The following is a 15,844-nucleotide window of genomic DNA, read 5'->3' on the forward strand; positions in this document are numbered from 1 at the left end:
TCGAATTAGAAATTCAGAAATTTCTTGATCAATGTTGGAACAAACATCCTAATACAGAAAAATTAATATCTTATATATATAATATCTTATTAGACAGTGACATTCCTTCGACGGACTTACACAGACAAACATGGGAAAAAGAATTAAATCCAGTAATAACGAAAGATACCTGGGAAGAAAGTTTGCAACACATACATCAGCGTTCACTAAACGCCAGACATTCTCTAATACAATTTAAAGTAATACATAGGTTACATTATTCAAAAACAAAACTACATAACATTTTTCAACATATCTCACCTATATGTGATAAATGTCAACATTTAGAAGCTACATTATCTCATATGTTTGCAAACTGTATAGAAATTAAAAAATTCTGGGTAAATATTTTCAGTATAATATCTAAAGTAACCAGCACACAATTGGACCCAGATCCAAAATTAATAATACTCGGAATATTAGAATTAAATCAAACACTTAGAACAACACAAAGAAACTTTATTGATTATAGTTTAATAACAGGAAAAAAATTAATTCTAAAATTTTGGAAAGGCCCTACGGCCCCCACAATCAAAATGTGGATAATAGAAATGACGGAGACCTTAAACGTGGAAAGAATCAGATTTTCCCTGTTGGACAAACAGGAATTATTCGTTGGAACATGTTCTCCTTTTATTGATTACTTAAAGGGTCAGAATAGTTCAGCACAGGAACCTGACTAGCACTCGGGCTAAAGAATGGATGAAATGCTATACTCTGAAATGTACGAATATATCTCGAATGAAGTTTTTTTTATTTTAATACATTTTTCCATTCTTCTTTAACTACCTTTTTCCTTTTTTTTTTTTCCCTTCTTCTTTTTTTTTTGTTTTGTTTGTTTTTGTTTTTGTTTTTCTTCTCTTTCTTTTCTTTCTTTACTTCATCTATCTCTTTAGTTCTATCTAGTTTTTAAAAAAAAAGGCAAAAGGTATTGGAGACAATGTAATAATAATTGACAATATTATCAATTTAAAAATGTAAGACTGTAATGATGTAAATAGGTTATGTACCTATCTCGAATAAAAAATATTTTCAAAAAAAAAAAAAAAAAAGAATAACTCAGCGGGACAGGCAGCATCTCTGGAGAGAAAGCATGGGTGATGTTTCAGGTCGAGACCTTCAGACTGATGAATCTGAAAACCAGCCATATAGATGTAAAACACAATGACTGGAGATGTGTGTTATCCAACTATGGGCAGAAATCAGAATCATGTGTTCATCTGTATTGACGTGACACCATAATATTATAGAGAAAAATAATTTAATGGGGTGGCACGGCGGCGAAGTGGTAGAATGGCTGACCACAGACCCAGATTTGATTCTGACTACGGATGCTGTCTGTTCAGAATCTGTATATTCTCGCTGTGACCACATGGGTTTTCTCCCGATATTCCGGTTTCTCCTACATCTGAAAGAAGTGCAGATTTGTAAGCTAAATGGCTGCTGTATATTGTCCCTGGCGTTGTAGGACTGAATTGTAGGATAGAATATGGTAAATTGCTGGTCAGTGTAGACTTGGTGGGCCGAAGGTACTGTTTATATATATATATATATATATATATATATATATATATATATATATATATATGTTACATATATATCTTAGTTTATTTGAACCATATATTTGTTTGAATATGTGGCATTATTTTCATCTTGTTTCTATAGTCAATTGATTAATTTATTTGTGCAGAACAGTGATGGAAGTCTGAGTCCTCTTACTATGTTTCTGTTTTTTCTCTCTCTATATATATATATATTATACTAGATTAAGTGTGACCCGTTGGGTCCCATGTTCACACAGGAGGGCTGGTCCCCCAACGCATTATTCCACCTCTCCACTAATTCCCATATTGGTGGCCAGTGTGGGGGGGAAGGGAGGATGCTTTCTGGAGTGCTGGTATGGGTGTTGTGGGCTGAAGGGACTGGTCTCCAAAGGGCTAGTATGGACATTGTGGGAAAACTGGTTTCATGGGGTGGCAGCTCGGTCCCTCAAGCCTGAAGTGATGGCAGCTCACTCACGGCTGGTGGGCTGGCAGTTGACTCAGGGCTATTCCTTGAAATTCCATTTCAAGCAGGGTGCAAGGCCACCGAATTCAAGTGCAGTTTTCTACCACTTCAAGCAGGGTGCAAGGCCACCGAATTCAAGTGCCATTTCATACCACTTCAAGCAGGGTTCAAAGGCATAAAATTCAAGTGCAGTTTCATACCACTTCAAGCTGGATCCAAGGCCACCAAATTCAAATGCAGTTTCATACCACTTCAAGCAGGGTGCAAGGCCACCAAATTCAAGTGCAGTTTCATGCCACTTCAAGCAGGGTGCAAGGCTACTAAATTCAAGTGCAGTTTCATACCATTTCATGCAGGGTGCAAAGCCACCACATTCAAATGCAGTTTCATATCATTTCATGCAGGGTGCAAGGCCACCACATCAAATGCAGTTTCATACCATTTCGAGCAGGGTGAAACCAACATAAATCCACCAAGATACCACACAAAACACGCAGTTCAGTAGACATTCAGTGTGTTCAGTTGATTCACAGCTCAGACAGAGTAATGACCTCTCCCTCCCCCATCATGCAGAGATTGAGCCACACTCACACTTCGGGGTTTTATAATCCCCTCCCCTCCCACTGGAAAAGGTGTGGCCTTCATGGCGTGATTGACAAGAGAGAGATTCTCAACACTAATAATACTTTTATTTTTATTGATGGGAAAAATCCTCTGCACCTGATGAGCAGAGGGGGACTGAGTAAGATGGCCAAAAATCACAGCCGTAAGTAGAAGCATTTTATCTAAAATGAATATAAAGTGCAAACAGGAAGTTGTCAAGTTTAGACAAAACAATCATTTGCAATGCTTTTCACTTCAACCCAAAACCCCCAAACAAGCATTTGTAGTGCCTTTTCACTTCAACCCAAACCCCCCAAACAACCATTTGCAGTGCCATTTCACTTCAACCCAAAACCCCCCAAACAACCATTTGCAGTGCCTTTTCATTTCAGCCCCAAACCTCCAAACAACCATTTGCAGTGCCTTTTCATTTCAGCCCAAACCCCCAAACAACCATCTGCAGTGCCTTTTCACTTCAACCAAAAACCACCAAACTACTATTTGCAGTGCCTTTTTACTTCAACCCAAAACCCCAAACAACCATTTGCAGTGGCTTTTTACTTCAACCCAAAAACCCAAACAACCATTTGCAGTGCCTTTTTACTTCAACCCAAAACCCCCAAACAACCATTTGCAGTGCCTTTTTACTTCAACCCAAATTCAATTCAACTTTAATGTCATTGCACAAATACTGAGTATGGGTACAACGAAATGCAGTTTTGCGTCAGTCCGTAGTAGTGCAATATAGAAATTTAAAAAAAAGAAGATACAGAACAATAGAAAATGCAGAATAATTAAGCAATGGGGACGGAGGGACCGGAGGAATCTATCGGCGGGACTCCGAGTTCAGCAATGCGACGGTATGATTGTAGAAGCTGTTCCTCATCCTACTGGTACGAGACCTGAGGCTCCTGTACCGCCTCCCTGATGGGAGGAGGGCAAACAGTCCATGATTGGGGTGGGAGGGGTCTTTAATGATCTTCCCAGCTCGTTTCAGACACCGTTTTCGGTGGAGGGCATCCATGGCAGGGAGCGGGGCGCCGATGAGGTGCTGCGCGGTTTTCACCACCCGTTGTAGTGCCTTCCTGTCCGCAACAGTGCAGCTGCTGTACCATACCGTGAAGCAGGCGGTCAGGATGCTCTCGATGGTACACCTGTAGAAGTTGGTCAGGATCTGGGGGGACATGTGGGCTTTCTTGAGCCTCCTCAGGAAGTAAACACAGAAGTTAGGGACAGAAGTTTAGGGGTAACATGAGGGGGAACTTCTTTACTCAGAGAGTGGTGGCGGTGTGGAATGAGCTTCCAGTGAAGGTGGTGGAGGCAGGTTCGTTGGTATCATTTAAAAATAAATTGGATAGGCATATGGATGAGAAGGGAATGGAGGGTTATGGTATGAGTGCAGGCAGGTGGGACTAGGGGAAAATACGTGTTCGGCACGGACTTGTAGGGCCGAGATGGCCTGTTTCCGTGCTGTAATTGTTATATGGTTATATGGTTGTTATGTTATAAAGGCGCTGCTGTGCCTTTTTGATCAGCTTGGAGGTGTTGAGGGACCAGGACAAATCCTCCGAGATGTGTACCCCGAGGAATTTGTAGCTGGAGACGCGCTCCACCTCAGTCCCGTTTATGTGGATGGGGGTATGTCTGCCCCCTCTGACCTTCCTGAAGTCGACAATAAGTTCCTTCGTCTTCTTGGAGTTGAGGACAAGGTTATTATTGGCACACCAGGTTGTCAGGTGCTGGACCTCCTCTCGGTAGGCTGACTCATCGTTGTCACTGATCAGTCCTACCACCGTGGTGTCGTCAGCAAACTTAATGATGGCGTTGGATCCGTACTTAGGGATTCAGTCGTGGGTGAAGAGGGAGTAGAGGAGAGGGCTGAGCACACAGCCCTGTGGCACGCCGGTGTTCAGTATTATAGTGGTGGAGTTGAGGTTGTTGACCCTAACAGACTGTGGTCTGTTGGTGAGGAAATCCAGTGTCCAGTTGCAGAGGGAGGTGGAGATGCCAAGTCCGCTGAGTTTGGTGATCAAGCTGGCGGGGATGACAGTGTTGAAAGCGGAGCTGAAATCAATGAACAGCAACCTGATGTAGGAGTTGTTGTTGTCCAGGTGGGTCAGGGCAGAGTGTAGGGCCGCCGATATGGCGTCCTCTGTAGACCTGTTGGCCCGGTAGGCAAACTGATGGGGGTCCAGTGTGGGGGGAGGCTGGCTTTGAGGTGAGCCAAGATCAGCCGCTCAAAGCACTTAGCAATGACAGGGGTGAGTGCCACTGGGCGGAAATGGTTGAGACTCCCTGTGGCTGACTGTTTGGGCACTGGCACGATGGTTGATGTCTTGAAGAAAGTGGGGACAACACCCTGGGCCAGTGAGAGATTGAAAATGTCGGTAAAGACTGGGGATAGTTGTCCAGCACATGCCCTAAGCACCCGGCCAGGGATGCCATCGGGGCCGGCAGCTTTGTGCTCATTCACCGTGCTCAGTGCATCTTGTACAGCAGAGGTGGAGAGACTGAGGGGTTGTTCATTTGGGGGTGGAGCAACTTTGATGGCTGGGGTTTTGTTATCACGGTCAAAGCGAGCATAGAAATGGTTTAGCTCGTCAGGAAGGGTGGCGTTGTCTGGGGGAGGGGTGTTAACTTTCTGGTAATCGGCAAGGGATTTGATTCCTTGCCACATGCGCCTGGGGTCAGAGTTGTTATGGAAGTGCTCCTCAATCCGCCGTTTGTGATTGAGTTTGGCATTCCTAATTCCCATTTTCAGATTGGCCCTGGATGAGCTGTATCCCTCAGCGTCGCCAGATCTGAAAGCGGCATCGTGAGCCTTCAGTAGGAGTCTGACCTCCCTGCTCATCCACGGCTTCTGGTTAGGGAAGGTCTTTATTTCTTTGTGTGTAGTGACATTATCGGTGCAGAATTTTATATAGTCCATAACTGTTGAGGTGTATGAGTTGATGTCCACTTGTGAATTGAAGGTGGACTGGGTAGCAAACAGACTCCAGTCTGTCTGCTGAAACTGCTGCTGTAAAACAGAGACAGCCCCCTCGGGCCAGACCTTCACTGTCCTCGTGGTAGTTTTCACACGTCTGATCAGATTGTATTTGGGGAGCAGGAACAGAGAGAGGTGGTCAGACTGACCAAGGTGGGGGAGGGGGAGGGCTTTGTTGGACCAAAACCCCCAAACAACCATTTGCAGTGCCTCTTCAACCCAAAACCCCCGAACAACCATTTGCAGTGTTTTTTACTTCAACCCAAAACCCCCAAACAACCATTTGCAGTGCTTTTTACTTCAACCCAAACCTATTTTCATTTTCAAACTACATTAAGGGTCAGTAAAACCACACTCCCAGTTTAGTAGACATGTGTTCAGTGTTATTCACAGCTCAGACTGAGACATGACCCTCTCACTTCCCCCATCTTGCAGAGACTGATTGAGGCACAACACTTCCGGGTTTTATAGTCCCTCCCCCCTCCCACCAGCAGGAGCAGCAGAGAGAATGTCGAGATTTTTTAAACATTAATAACTTTTATCTTTCATTGATGGGAAAAATCCTCAGGTCCAGCTCAGTGGAGGGGGACTCTGAGCGAGGTGGCCAAAAATGATGGCCGTAAGTGGCACAGTTCTTTCAGAAATCACGAAACAGAAAGTCAGAAAGTGGTCAAGATCTTAGTTTTAGAAATATAGATTATATATTATATATTGTATATTGTATATTGTATATTGTATGTTATATGTTGTATATTTTATATTTTACTAGACTAAGTGTGACCAGTTGGGTCCCAGCTTCACAGGGGAGGGCTGGTCCCCAATGCAATATTCCACATCTCCATCAATTCCAATATTGCTGGGGGGCTTTCCGGAGCCCTAGCGTGGGTGTTGTTGGCCAAAGGGTCTGGTTTCCAGATGTCTAGTATGGACATTATGGGCCGAATGGATTCTTGGGCTGGCAGCTCAGTCACTCAGGTCTGGCAGGCTGGCAGCTCAGTAACTTAGGCCTGGTGGGCTGGCAGCTCAGAAACTGCCAGAAATTCTGCCCAAAACAGGTGACAGAGAGAAGGGGGGAGGGTGGAGAATCAAATTTAGATTTTTTTTTTACAAATCACAGCAATGAAGGAGGAATGTCTCTCCTTGCATGGATCTCTGGAGGTCTAGTATACGTGTTTTGGGCAGAAGGGACAGGTATCCAGATGGCTAGTGTATGGACATTGTGGACTGAATTGAGTCTTGGACTCGCAGTTAAGTGAGTCATGGCTGGTGGGCTGGCAGTTCACTAAGTCATGGCTGGTGGGCTGGCACTTCAGTCACTTACAGCTGGTGGGCTGGCAGTTCGTTTACTCATGGCTGGTGGACTTGCAGTTTAGTGGCCTATGGCTGGTGGGCTGGCAGTTCACAAAGTCATGGCTGGTGTGCTGGCACTTCAATCCTTCCCCCCCATGCATTTGATCTTCCCCCCTATGCACTATTGGTGCCTCTCCGACAGCGCAACTATTCCTGCCTATTAGGTTCCCATTGTGATGAAGAACACGCAGGCATGGCAAGTGCAAAAAGGATTTATTAAAGTTTAAAATGTGAATGACTCTTAAAATATAACAACAATCTAAATGTTAAATGTTAAAGATGGGATTTATTAGGTTCCGTTTTTGTAGTTGTGTCTCTTGTTGTGTTCTGCTGCTCATTGCTTCTTGACATCACTTTGCTGTTGATCAAAACAGATACAATTTTAATATAGAGAGATTGAGCGGCCAAATTTTAACAAAGAAAATCTGAGAATTTACCTGAAAAGTCATAATTGAGTGCAGGCCAGGCAGCAAATCCAATGTCGCAGCACTTCAAGCGGAATGCAGGCGAGGCAGCAAATCCAATGTTACAGCACTTCAAGCGGAGTGCAGGCCAGCAAATTCACACACACACACACACACTCCATCTCATGGGCACACACACACATACACTCACACACACTCACACCAACTCACACACATATACACGCATACACGCACACACACATACACTCACACACAAATACACGCACACAGACTCGCACACACATACTCATACAGACTCGCACACACATACTCATACAGACTCGCACACACATACTCATACAGACTCACACACACATATACTCACACAGACTCACGCGCACATACACTCACACGGACTCACACACACATACACTCACACTCTCATACACTCACACAGACTCACACACACTTACACCCACAGGCTCACACACACATACCATTAACCATATAACTATTACAGCACGAAACAGGCCATCTCGCCACTTCAAGTCCGTGCCGAACACGTATTCTCCCCTAGTCCCATATACCTGCGCTCAGACCATAACCCTCCATTCCTTTCCCGTCCATATAACTATCCAATTTATTTTTAAATGATAAAAACGAACCTGCCTCCACCACCTTCACTGGAAGCTCAATCCACACAGCCACCACTCTCTGAGTAAAGAAGTTCCCCCTCATGTTACCCCTAAACTTCTGTCCCTTAATTCTCAAGTCATGTCCCCTTGTTTGAATCCTCCCTACTCTCAGTGGGAAAAGCTTATCCACGTCAACTCTGTCTATCCTCTCATCATTTTAAAGACCTCTATCAAGTCCCCCCTTAACCTTCTGCGCTCCAAAGAATAAAGCCCTAACTCGTTCAACCTTTCTCTGTAACTTAGTTGCTGAAACCCAGGCGACATTCTAGTAAATCCCCTCTGTACTCCCTCTATTTTGTTGACATCCTTCTTATAATTAGGCGACCAAAATTGTACCCCATACTCCAGAATTGGCCTCACCAATGCCTTGTACAATTTTAACATTACATCCCAACTTCTATACTCAATGCTCTGATTTATAAAGGACAGCACACCAAAATATTTATTTACCACCCTATCTACATGAGATACCACTTTCTGTCAGGTCTCGCGTTTGATCTAGTTTCTGTTTCTTATTGGTTTTTAGTATTAGAGTTTGCATTCTTGTTTTATTTTGGTGTCTCACATCACCTCTTCTTTCAGGTCCCATTTCCTGTCAGGTCGTTTACCCTCATGTGATTGTTGGCCACGCCCTGATGTCTTCTTCTTCTTCTATGTGGTGTTTTTGGCGGTTGGCAAACAACTTTTTTGGTGCATTACCGCCACCAACTGGCATGGAGTGTGGATCAAACAACACCATTAAATATACTAATAACCTATATCCTTCCGAACAAATTGGTTACCCTAAGAAAATGCAACAGGATTTGATAGCACTTATATGAACTTCCTTGCAAAATATCTACCAAATCAAATTGTATTCTTTCTTTTCTGAACTGCTCACTCATCCGTTCTCTCTCCTCCTCATACCTCTCACAATGTACAATGACATGCTCTATTGTCTCTTCTTGCCCACAGTATTCACATCTACCTGTATTATGCTTGCCTATTATAAAAAGTGTACTGTTCAGACCAGTGTGTCCAAATCTAATTCTTGAGATTACTGTCTCCTCTTTTCTGTTTTTTTCCTGCACATCTCATTTCTCCCACTTTCCTCTGGACTCTGTAGAACCACCGTCCTTTCCACTCTTCATCCCATTGCTTTTGCCATCTTTCCTTCAGTCTTTGCTTAATAATGTCTTTGATTTCAGTTTTACCTATGTTAATACTTAAATCAATTTTACCTCTTTTTGCTACCTCTTTTGCTACCTTATCTGCCATTTCGTTTCCTCTAATGCCAATGTGTGCTGGTACCCATAAAATATGACTGTAAGCCCCATCATTTGAATTCTGAATAGTGTTTGTTGTATTTCAATCAAAATGTCTGGTCTACTGTCTGAATGGCTGTGCTGTAAACTCTTTATTGCTAAACCTGAATCTGAGCAAATAACTGTCCTTAAAGGCCTAGTATCCTCGACCCACTGTACCGCTAACAATATTGCAATCATTTCACCTGTGTATACTGAGACCTCATTATTGATCCTCTTCCCTAATTTGATGTGAAATTCTGGTACAATAAATGCTACTCCTACTTTATCTACTGAATCTTTTGATGCATCTGTATAAATTTGGACAAAACTGTAGTATCTGTCAATGTATTCCTGTATGATGACTGAATTATACCTATGTTGTTTATCCTTGTTTTCCTGTTCTAATGTTGTAAAGTCTACTGTTGCATCTGGAAGTATCCAAGGTGGAATTGAAGGTAATGGAACTGTTGGAACCACATTTAATTGTGCTATGCCGATTTGTACTTCTCTCTGGGTCACTGTCCACCCAAAACTTTTTGTTTCCCTTCTCTCCTTTTCCCAGCATGGTTTGACACTAACTTGTGCTGGGTGTTCTTGACTCTGGCCCTGTAGGTTAATCCAGTAATTTAATGAAAGCTGTATCCTTCTCATCTCTAGAGGCATCTCCTCCATTTCAACCTGTAATGCTGCTGTTGGAGTTGTTTTTATTGCACCTGTACATATTCTCAATGCCTGATATTGAATGTTGTCTATTTTCTTAAGAGAAGTACTTGTTGCGGACCCATACACCACACAACCATAATCTAACACAGATCTAATTAACGCATTGTATATAGCCTTCAAAGCTTTTCTATCTGCCCCCCAATCACATCCAACTAAACATCTCATTACATTAAGTATCTTCTTACATTTGTCCACTACTTTCTGAATATGAACTATCCATGTAATCCTCTCATCAAACCATAAACCTAAACATTTATAGTATTTTACTCTCTCCAATTCCTGGTTATATAATTTTAGTTTAACCTCACTACCAATTTCCTTCCTAGTAAAAAACATTATCTTTGTCTTTTCCACAGAAAATTTGAATCCCCATTTATAAGACCACTCTTGTACCTTTATTATAGCCCTCTGTAGTTTCTGCACAATAAACTTCACATTTCTCCCCATTTTCCAGATTGCCCCATCATCCGCAAACAGTGAAACTCCCATTTCATTTACAATTTCATCATACACATCATTTATCATTACTAAAAATAGTAAAGGACTTATTATGCTCCCTTGAGGTGTTCCATTTACAATATCTAATGTTCCTGAGTATTGATTTCCAACTCGTACTTGTATTGACCTCCCAAATAAAAAATCCTTAATCCATTTAAATATACGACCTTTAATCCCCAATTTACCTAGTTTCACTAATAACCCTTCTCCCCACATCATATCATATGCTTTCTCAATATCAAAAAATGCAGCTACTACACTTTCTCTATTAATTTGTGCTCTCCTAATTTCATGTTCTAAACATATAGCTGGATCCATGGTGTTTCTCCCCTTCCTAAAACCACTCTGGTAATTGGATAAATATCCTTTATTTTCTACATAATATGTTAACCTTTCATTTACCATTTTTTCCATTACTTTACATATGTTGGATGTTAATGCAATAGGCCTATAATTCCCTGGGTTTGTCAGATCTTTACCTGGCTTTCCTATTGGGATTACTACTGCCTCCTTCCACCTTTGCGGTAATTTCCCACCCTCCCACACTTTATTATAAAATTCTAACAAAAAATCCTTGGATGTTTCACTGAGATGGTTTAACATGGTGTAACAAATCTGATCTTTACCTGGTGCTGACATCTTGGTTTTTCTAAGAGCTCGGTTGAATTCTGTCTTTGTGAATGGTTTGTTTAGAACATCGTTAGTGTCTTCCTCATGTCGTATTAACTGTCTATTCTCTGCTATGGTATTTTCTTTTCCTTTTCTTCCTTCTTCACTAACATTGTCTGAACTGTGAATTTTAGCAAAAGATTTTGCCAACATCTCTGCTTTCTCTTCGTCTTTCACTGCTGTAATTTCACCGTCAGTTAGGATTGGATATTTGTATTCTCTTTTAATTCCTTTCATTCTCCTTATCATTCCCCAAACTTGACCTACTTTTGTCTCCCTTCCCACTGAGTTACAAAATGTCCTCCAAAATTCCCTCTTTGCATTTTTTATTACTCTTCTTACACTTGCTTGCAACCTTTTGTATTCAATAAGATTCTGAAAATTATGATTTCTTTTCAAAAATTTAACAGCTTTATTTCGACACTTAATTGCTTTGTCACATTCCTTAGTCCACCATGGTACACTCTTTTTGTTGTGCTTACCTCCTTTCCTCTTAATGGACTTTGTTGCTGCCTCTAAAATGGCTTCGCAAACAGAAATATTTAAATTATCCACATCTTCATAAATATCAATTTTTTCCATTTCTTGATCACTAATAGTCTTAAACTTCTCCCAATCCGCACCACTAAAAGACCACTTTTGTATTCTCTCTGTATTATACTCCTCTAAACTCACTCCTACTACTATTTCTATCGGGTAGTGGTCACTTCCTACCGTTGTTCTTCGAATTACTTCCCATGAACAAACACCCGCCAATGAGTCTGACACTAGTGTGAGGTCTATGGCTGATTCTGACCCTGTTCTGATGTTGATTCGTGTCCCACTTCCATAATTAAGACACACAAGGTTATTCTTCTCCATTAAATCCTCAATCACCATCCCATTTTCATCATTAGAATCATCCCACAACGTGCTATGAGCATTAAAATCACCACAACATATAACTTTCCCCCCTAAATACCCAGCAAGTTCATCCATCAACTCCAATGAAAGCCTTTTACACGGATTATAAAAATTAACAATTTTAACCTTACCTTCTCTTATCCAAATTTCCACCACTAAATATTCTAATTCTGTTCCTTTCACCAACAACCTATTCTGTATTCCTTGCTTTATAAATATTACACACCCCTCTCCACTTCCCTCCCCCCTATCTCTACGGATACTATCATAACCTTTGATGACAACGTCTAATGAAGGCTTAAGCCAGCTTTCTTGAATATATATGACTTCTGGTTTCTTCTTTAACTCTTTAATGAATCCTTTAAACTCTTGTCCATTTGCTATTATGCTCCTTGCGTTCCATTGTAATATAATCAATTTGACCTATCACCAGAACCTTCCTCCCTTCCATCTCCTTCAAGCTTTTTATTGATACTCTCCCATGATACTTCTTTTAAACCCAAAAACTTCTCTGCTCCCTTAACAATGATTTTTATTTTTTCTGTTTTGTGTTTAACCTGATCAGTACAGTTGATTACATATGCAATGAAAACAATTAGCTTATCAGCTGTCAGTTCTGTGTGAGTTTTGACTGCTTGACTTTCCTCTGATCTCAAAAACGGACGATTCTCTCTCCCATTAATATCCACTCTTCCCCTTTGTCCTTGCACCTTCTTCACTGCCTCTGAGTAGCTTATGTTACTTACTGTTTTCACTTGCTGAATCTCCACAGCCCTCTTCCTGACTTCACATCCCCCATACGTTACCCTGTGCGGTCCTCCGCAATTGCAGCATTTATCCTGCATATTTTCTCTGCACTCTTCAAATCTATGCTCTCCTCCACACTTGGGACACCTCTGATTCCCCTTACACACCGCTGCTATATGTCCATACCTCTGGCATTTATAACATCGGAGCGGTGGAGGGATACAAGGCCTCACTGGAAAGATCATGCATCCGATTCTCACTTTTTCTGGTAGTTCAGTCTGCTGAAACTCCAGAAGCACAGACAAGCTCTCTACCCTCTTACCCTCCACTGTCCTTAACAATCTCTTAGCTACACTCACCTGGCCACCAAAAATACTCCGTTTGAGTTTCTCCAGATCTTCATCTACCGGAATACCTGTTATTACTCCCCTTCTACTCTCACCCAGAGTCTTTCTTTCACTAACCATCTTCTTGCAAACACTTTCAATCTTCAGAGCCTTATTTTTCTGCTCTTCCGTTTTACATATTATTAACATGTTCCCGTCTCTCAAAATCTTAGCTGTTTCCACCTCTCCTACCTTCTTCTTTAGCTCCCTGGATAAAGCTCTCGGACTTAAATTGACATGCTCATCTTCCTTTCTAAATTTCAGTATTATTTTAACCTCCTTCCTTTCAACCTTTTTCCGAACCGTTCTCCTATCCTCTTCTGAACTGTTCCCTTCAAAACTCCTTTTGCTGTTGTGGCTGAGCTCGTTTTGCCTGATTCCTCCTTCTCCTTGAATCCTCCCTAATCTCCGACTAGACACTGACGTCCAGTCACCAAAAGCCCTATCATTTTGATCTTCGTCATCCTCTAATCCTACTTGAGTTGCCATTTGATCCAGTCACAAACCAGTTTATGCCAACCGCGAACTCCTAGTCCCTCTCTCCCTTCCACACGGGAGCCCCGCGGCGGCGCTGAATGAATCCTGGCCTGGCCAATCCGGCGAAATTGCCGCCGACTCTCCCTCTCTCTGTCCCACGCCCTGATGTGTTTCACCTGTGTCTCGTTGTCCCCTGCTAGTCTGTTGGCCACGCCCTGATGTGTTTCACCTGTGTCTCGTTATACCCTGCTAGTCTGTATTTAAGCCTTTTGTGTTTTAGTTCCCATTGCCAGTTCGTGGTGTATGCTACTTGTTATCACCTCGTTCCAGCTCTCGAAATCTTGTGTCCTTGTGATCTCGACCTTTGCCTGTATTTTCGACCACTGGTTCTTGCCTGCTCCTATATGGTACTGTTGCCTCTGTTTTGCCTACCTGTGTACTGACTTGGACCGATTACACGCCGAAGACTTATCTGCCCTGTGTCTGAGCTTGCATTTGTGTCCTCCTCCTCGTTCAGCTCTGACATTACGAACTGGCCCACAATGGACTCAGCGGGCTCTGATCCTTTTCGTGCAGCGCTCCAGAAGCAAGAGGAGCGCATCTCGCATTACGAGGGTCAACTCTCCTCGATCGTCGCCGGGTTCCGGGATCTCGGCGAGCGTCAGCAGGGGTTCCAGGCAGACATCGGTTCACAGGTGAACACTTTAAGTTCTCGGTTTGAAGACCTGGTTACTCGGCTGAATTCTTTGTTTCCAGCTGCGGCTCCCGTGCCTGCCGAGTCTGTTTCCTTGTCTGTGTCTCCAGGAGCTCCGATGGCCGCGGCTGCTGCAGCATCTCCATTCGTCCACCTGGCAAGACCGGAACACTTTTCGGGGGAATCGGAGAAATGTAGACCTTTTTTGATTCAGTGTGGACTGCATTTCGAACTTCAAGCGGCTTCCTTTTCATCAGAACGCTCAAGGGTAGCCTTTATCATCACGCACCTGTCGGGTAGGGCGGAGGCTTGGGCCACGGCGGAGTGGTCTCAGAATTCTCCTGTTTGCCAGACACCGGTCCTGTTCATGGAAGCTCTGTCCCGCACGTTTGATCACTCCAATCCTGGCCGAGAGGCTTCACAGAACCTGGTCTCCATGAAACAAGGTAATCGCTCTGTTATGGATTTTGCCATTGACTTTCGAACTGTTGCTGCTAAGGGTGGATGGAATGAGGCTGCTTTGTTGGATGCTTTTCGCAATGGATTGTCTGAATCTATCAAAGATCAATTGGCTCCTCTAACCCTGCCTTCCGACGTCGAGTCTATGATTTCCCTGGCTATCCAAATTGACGCTAGGCTCAGAGAGAGAGATCGAGAGAGGAGATCGGCTGCAGTTCGGTCCTCCTCCCAGCAGTGGCGGCAGCGTCGCCCTTCACCTTCCAGTCGGGACTACTTCCCTCTCGGCCGGTCCAGTCAGCCTACAGCGCCACCTGCATCTTCGGAGGAGCCCATGCAGGTGGGACGAGCCAAACTCAGTCCGGAGGAACGGCAGCGCCGCCTATGGGAAATGAGGTGTTTTTACTGTGGTGAACTGGGACATTTGTTGAACAGCTGTTCAGTAAAAGACAAAGCTCACCAATGAAAGAGAGGACATTGGTGAGTTGTACCGCTCCTATGAGCCGTTCCTCTCGTCCATTGTCGACGGTACAATTGTTGGTGCATTCCCAGTGGCACTCCCTGCAGGCTTTGGTTGATTCTGGGGCAGATGAGAACTTCATGGACATTCGCTTGGCTGATGAATTGAAGCTGGAACGTGAACAGCTTCAAGATCCTATGGAGGCTAGTGCACTGGATGGGCGCCTACTGTACAGGGTAATTCACCGAACTCAACCTGTTCAACTCATCGTGGCAGGTAATCACCTTGAGACCATCAGTTTTCATCTCCTCGACTGTCCTCTTCATCCTCTGATTTTGGGGCTCCCTTGGCTGTCTTACCATAATCCTCACATGAACTGGGGTACTGGGGAAGTAATTTCTTGGGGGAATAACTGTAAACTCATCTATCTGCATGATTCTTCTCCTGAGTCTATGAAGGAT

This window comes from Amblyraja radiata, unplaced genomic scaffold (assembly GCF_010909765.2).
Source record: "Amblyraja radiata isolate CabotCenter1 unplaced genomic scaffold, sAmbRad1.1.pri S45, whole genome shotgun sequence".
Taxonomy (NCBI): domain Eukaryota; kingdom Metazoa; phylum Chordata; class Chondrichthyes; order Rajiformes; family Rajidae; genus Amblyraja; species Amblyraja radiata.